Raw genomic sequence first — 6,768 nt, 5'->3', positions numbered from 1 at the left:
ATAAAGATGTGTCACAACCACCCAATACATGTGCTTACCTTTCTGATGGATACCCTTTCTAAACAAACCTCACTAGCTTCTTGCTAGTGTGTTCTTATCTACACCGAGCTTATTACAAAGCACAAGGAAGGATTAAAGCTTGTTACCTGCAACACGGCTTGCAAGTAAGATTGTTCTATCCATTCAGTGATTGGGTCATGAAATTCATAATGGTTGTTTGGACAACCTTATGATTTGTGAAATGGTGAATTCTTGATTTCACAGATGAGATCACGATGGGAATATTGTAAATAAAAATAAATCTGATCATTCTCAAAATTCATGCCAAGATAGTGAGGACTTGTTGTAAAGATCAGTGTAGGCTAAAGTGCCTCACATGCTTGACAAAAATTTGAGGAGAGATATGTTAAATAATGAAGATCAGAGAGCACGAATCAACTGTCAATGGATGTGCTGTTGGGAAAATGATAAGTTGAATGACAGTCACCCAAGGCAAAGGAATGATTAGATGAGCTGGTTGAAATGTGAGATTCCAACTTTGAAATGAACAAATAAAAATCCATTTGAACAATCTTGTAAATGCTCTAAACAACGGAACCAAGTTCACTGTGAGCTAGACATTATAGACCACCTTCTTGCAACTGGTGAAAAATTGCGTAGCTATAAAGTCATAAAAATAATTTAAAAGAGATGCTAGCACCGTGAATGCATGAGCCTAGTTGGAGCGTGATGAATATAGAAGAACTTGATTCGTGTGATCACCCATGGATATTTCTGGTGTGATGAGTGGAGATATTTTTAGTACAAGATTCGAAAGAAGTCCAAGGACCTGATTATGAAAGGGAAGATTTGATAAGTATGATTGCGGGCAATGATGGCCTTCCAGATGATCGACTTCACAATTCCATGATTTTATGAGAGACAGACATTCCTAGCCATAGTTTGATGTAAGAGATTTGCATGAAAATGGATGCACTGTGACATATTAGTGAATTTGGTCATAAGTGAAATTTTGAAAATTTGAGAGATCACATCCGAAGTACAAAATATTTTGTACACATGAATTCACATTAAGCGTAATGACGCAGATAGGCAGATTGTGCATGAAAAATCATATTTGATTTTGTTGTGGGGGCTTACCAATGTTGCGAGGTCCTAAGATAACCATCAATGGACATTGAAGTGCCTCGACTCCCTAACACGTCCCGAAAATTTCTAGAATTACAGAATCATATTTTGAAGCCAGAACCAGATCATGCATGGCTTGAGGATGGCTATTGTTACTGATTTCAAGATGACAACCATCTTTGTCATAGGTTGCACCAGATTTCTTGGCTTCAAAAAGTTGACTTGAAGAGTTGCCTTCATGCAAGAGAAGAGATGACGGGGAATGGGAAGTATGCTCTATGATTAGATCGTTTTCTACTTCATCATGGACAACCTCACTTCCTTGTGTCAATTGAGGAGATAAAAAGAGAGCATGGAGTACCGCTGATGCATGTGGATGCCTTGTGAATGGTAGGGCACACGGGTAAGTGAGGTGAAGGGGATGTTTCTACATGAATGTCTTCTTTGACCAGAGCATGCTCGAGACATGAGTTAGAGTCTTCATGAGAAAAAGAAAGAGCACATGATGTGCTTGGACGTTCGTCACATAAGATGGATGTATGGCAGTGATGACTTCCCAAGACTTGGGGTTGATTGAAATAATTAATTATACATGATGTTCCACCGAGATTAGGAGATTGAGAATCTTTCAAGAATGGAAGCCCATTGTTTTGAAGCACACAATTTTGAAATAGAGAGGGAGGATTGATAATGTCCTCACCTTTCTTCTCCTCTACCTATTTAATGTGACCACCTTGCACCTAATCTTGATTTGACCGAAAAGTTGGAGAATAAAGAGAATGCGAACAATTGGCTAGTGAAATGGATTGATCAAGTGAGTCATGGTACAAGGAGGAATGGCTTATATATGATTGAGGATGGAAAATATGCAGATCATATTTGAGACTTGAGTTGTGAGCAGTGACATCCTCTTCTGGAATGGAGGAGTGAATCTTCACTGTGGGCTTCATGAGCCATCCTATAATCTCCTACATTGAATCGCGAGACGGCTAAGAAGATGGGATGGGGACATGTTTCATTAATTTGTCAGCTTTGAATTCACCAGAAGGGGTCACCCACATTGGGACCAGAAAGGGAGGAGGATAAGGAACAAATGGGGTGTTGGGCTTCTCCTCTGCAATCTGAGGTGCCTCATAATCCAGAAGAGTTAGGGAGGAAGGGAAATCCGGAGGTTCACCACATTGAGAACTATGAACGAAGCATTTAAACTCTTCTCTCAAGAAGTCAAAGTTCATAACTTGTTCAGGAATTTTGTAATAGAGGCGAAGGAAGTGACCAACAAAGTTATTAATTGATTCGTCACGCTCCATACTTAAACAAGAGTTTTTTTCACAGAAATCCTGGTGGCTATACATCGAATGCTTTAATCATCATTTTACAAAGCTGACCAAATGAATCGATGGAGGCAATGGGTAATGTGAAACAGCAGTGTCGAGCATGACCTTCGAATGTGAGGGTGAGTAATACAGTCCATACATCTCTGTACTCTATCTTGTGGCATAGGAAAAAGTCTATAACTTGGTGCACATGTGCACAAAAAGATGGCTCACCCTCACCACTGAAATTTAACTTGGACGGGTCATGGATAACTTCTCGGGGATGGTACATTATAAATTTGCAGAAAGACATCTAAGGATTATGATGTAGGAAGAGCCATTTTTAAATAAGAGATTCAAACTAGACTCTAAGGGCACAACCTATCATCTGACCCTCCTTCTAGAACCATTTTTTCGATGGTGCTGGACCTGCCAACGAAGGGGATCTCATCGATATAAAGTGCCAAACTAAACCTCACACCGTTTACTGTAGGAGTCCCATCCGATATGATGGCCCAGTTGCCATTTATTTAGAGATATGCCTTGGCTCTAGCTGTGAGCACATGAGAGTGTTATGCTGGTATCTCCGAACAACAAGGTATGTGTTCCTAGTGAGTGCATAATGTAATTATGTCAAGGTTATCTTACCACAAAGGGGGAGAATAAAGTGAGCCTCGAGGTGAGGGGTAGTAGTACCACCTAGCTCGAGACACATGAACTAGAAAGGTTTGTCCAACGCCCAACAAAATAGTCCATAAGGGATGCAGCAGTTGTTAAAACTGAGGTGAAGGGGACAAAATGTACACCACCCAATGGAGTAGTCCAAATGGATGTGATGGTCATTATAACTAGAAAACAAAGATTGTTTGTCGAGTATCCCACATAGTAGTCCACAATGATGTGACAACAGTGATAGCCAATACAGAAAGGTGGTTTGTCTAGTATCCTACGGAGTAGTCCACATGGATAAGACAACGGTCATAAGAAATAAATCACATATTCAACAATTTAACTACTAAAACAACCAAAGTAGTTCAACTATCTTAGTACAGGTTAATAAAACATGCATTACAAATGTTTAAAGAGTAGTTTTACAAACATCTACAAAACATCTATGAAAACATGCTGGCCTTAACAAGCTTTTGAATTAAGAAAATGTCGCAAGACACATTTGTACACCATACATCACTAGTACTAGTAGCAGGACATTGGAGTCACTCCTCACTCGTCAAAGAATAGACTACAGGCTCTCAAGGCTATGTGGGAGGAGACATGGTGAAAATTCATTTGCTCATACAATGAGGGGATATATATAACAAAGGGTGATGCTTGACCCTTGTGACTCTTGGACTACCCTCATGACCATTCAACTTCCAATGACCTTTCAGCTAATATGATTCTTCAAATTCTTGTGTGCATCCATTGGACTTGATTTTACATTACTTTGAGTTACAACGGATATGGCCCATAGCGGTGATGTGGCCAAGACAACTCATGACAGAACTGGACATGACACTGCTGACATGTACTGGCTGACTATGGTGTCCATGTCACATTGCCACACTATGGAGTAAGGGATTTACTATTGGTGTGCTTTGTCTTCTCCTCCCCATGCCATAATGTTGTGGGGTCTTTGATGGTCTTGGTCTTGCATGATGGTTCAATGCATATGTTCCTTTTGTTATTTCTTAATGTGCTTGGTATGCCCGTCCAGCTACGAGCAAGTCCTCTAGTATGTGCACTCCTTCTTCATCCTGTTCGTCATCTCTCCATGATTTATGAGTGTACTAGTTCCTGCAATTCACTTACAATGGGATGACATCAAATGTAAAACCTCCTAGTCTATCACGATGCACTTTTTTCATGTTCTATGTGACATGGAGGGAGGACAAATCACTGAGAGAGTGCAAATCAAGTTGGAATGAGGAATTTTGTGAGGACATCCTCCACAATTAGGAAAAACTATGTAATGATCACTCAGAGGAAGAAATGCACAATGAAGTTCACTAGCGTCAGATGCCAGGTAGGACCCTCAGGGAGGGTAGTTTTGCATAGTTTCCAGAGGGAAGATAGAATAGGCTACAGAGGGACAATTGGGTAGGTTTACACATTTTCTAGGAACAATGCAGAACAGGGATGCAAGAGACCTACTGAGCACGAATGCACAATTTTTGGGAACAATGGAGGGTAAGGTAGTAGAGGACCAACTGGACATGTCTACATAGTTTTGGGGAACAACGAAAAACTAGGTATCATAGTAGTGTAGGCTTCGAGCAGGAAAGAAGGAGGCATGATGACTGTGCTTTAGAAATGTGCATTTCAGTTTGGGCATGTAGGAAGTTTCTATGAAATTCTAGGAGACGGACAAGGTGCTCACCTCTGGGATTGCATAGTGTAGCTAACTTCGAGGAAAACCTTAAGAACTAAGTAGTCCTATGCATCAGAGTAGGCTCACTTATGGTTGAGATAGCGTTGTGCAACTCAGTCGAGGTTCGATGGAAGAGGGTTGTTCGGTCGGACAAATTTTCAGGAAAATGGTTAAGTGCCAAAAGCAAGTGAACTTGTGAAAACTTGACATTTTGATGACACATTTAGCATACATAGACTATGGGACAACACTGACCACCAGTACAACAAGACAATACATGCCCTCGGTGAGACTATCTTAGAGCTAACAATGACAAGCGCAACACTTGTGATAGACCATCGGACGACCACGATGACACTTGCGCGAAAATTCTTACAACTTTGTGTCTGAGTACGACGGGTGTTCACATAGTGAAGACAATAGAAATACACAATGACGAACCTTAAAAGTCACCAAGACAAGATCGCAAGCATGACAAAGAAATCAGGATTCCAAAAGACGACTGCTAGTCAAACAAGCAAATGGTGAAAAAGACATCACAAGAGCTCATGGTATGAGCTTGAGTGTTTTGCTCCCATCAAAGGAAGAGCTAAAGAAGGCTCTAAAATTTGGATGCAAGCCAAAATTTTGGAGCGTGTTGCAGCGACTACAACATAACCCTAAGGGTTTATAATATTAATCTATTGGGTTTACCGATTTCTTATGTTTGTAGTATCAATAATACCTTGGGTTTATAATTCTTTGACTTTATAATATTAATCCCTTTGGTTCAATATTATTCCTTTGGGCTTATAATATTAATCCTTGATATGCATAATAATATATTGGATTTTATAATCTTATAGTTTTTTATATTAATCTTAGGTTTGACATATTAATCTTACCTTTTGTAATATTAATATTAGGGTTTAATATTAATTTCTTAGGTTTTTTTTTTTATATCTACCTGAATCGGCAACGACGGTGGTATCGTACTCATGTTACAGGAGGTCGAATCCCACCGACTGCCACTATAACAGCTAGGAGGAACCGCCCAGCCTGAAAGGAATGACCCCTCAGGATAAGACGAGACTTGAACCCGTGACCTGCACAGCAGCGCGAACAACTGAGCAGACCGTTCGCTAACCCGCTGATCTTTTATAAAGCATTTAATAAAAACTAATATATTCATTTCTATATGTTTTATTATAGCATACTTTTTTTTTGAATTTAGAATATATATATATATATATATATATATATATATATATATATATATATATATATAGATATATATATATATATATATATATATATTATTTTGAAAGGAATAGTGTGAAATTAAGTGTATGTGAAGGTTGAGCATGAAGGAATTACACATCTCCTTGATACTAGGTTATCAAATTCCCCTCATCTCGCATTTTTTTTATATTAATATATTTTTAAATACATGTAAGCATTACCTAATTTTCGTAGTAAAATCTTTTATGCAAAACCTATACTGAATTTCTTTATTGTTATTAATATTTTTAAGTTCTACATGTCAATTTTCTATTAAGAATTGAATGAATTACACATATTCCTCTCACTAAGAAGTAACTAAATATTTTTACTTTTAATTAGATCTTTCTTGGCACTGAAATATTTTACCATGGTTAAGATTAAAATATATACATTTTTTTACTTTCTCTCTAAGTTCGTATTAAAATATATTAGTAGATATGGATGTTCAAAAAAGTTTATTTAATAAGGTGAAATATTTTGTTTATGGCTCCGAGTGTGAAAATAAATATTTTTATTACATGTCCTTGATATCAATTGTAATATTAACAATGCATGAAATAAGCACAATGAAAGTGAAATCATTGATCTTTTATAATGCTTTTAATTAGAACTAGAACAAATATGTATATTTATTTCTATTTCTATTATAGTTGAATTTTTTTTATTATCTAGAATATATCTTATTTTTATTTT

The sequence above is a fragment of the Pinus tabuliformis genome, chromosome 4_1 (genome assembly GCF_031772625.1).
Source record: "Pinus tabuliformis cultivar Carrire ecotype Pingquan chromosome 4_1, CPIR1, whole genome shotgun sequence".
Lineage (NCBI taxonomy): Eukaryota > Viridiplantae > Streptophyta > Pinopsida > Pinales > Pinaceae > Pinus > Pinus tabuliformis.
Note: the sequence above shows the minus strand (reverse complement) of the source record.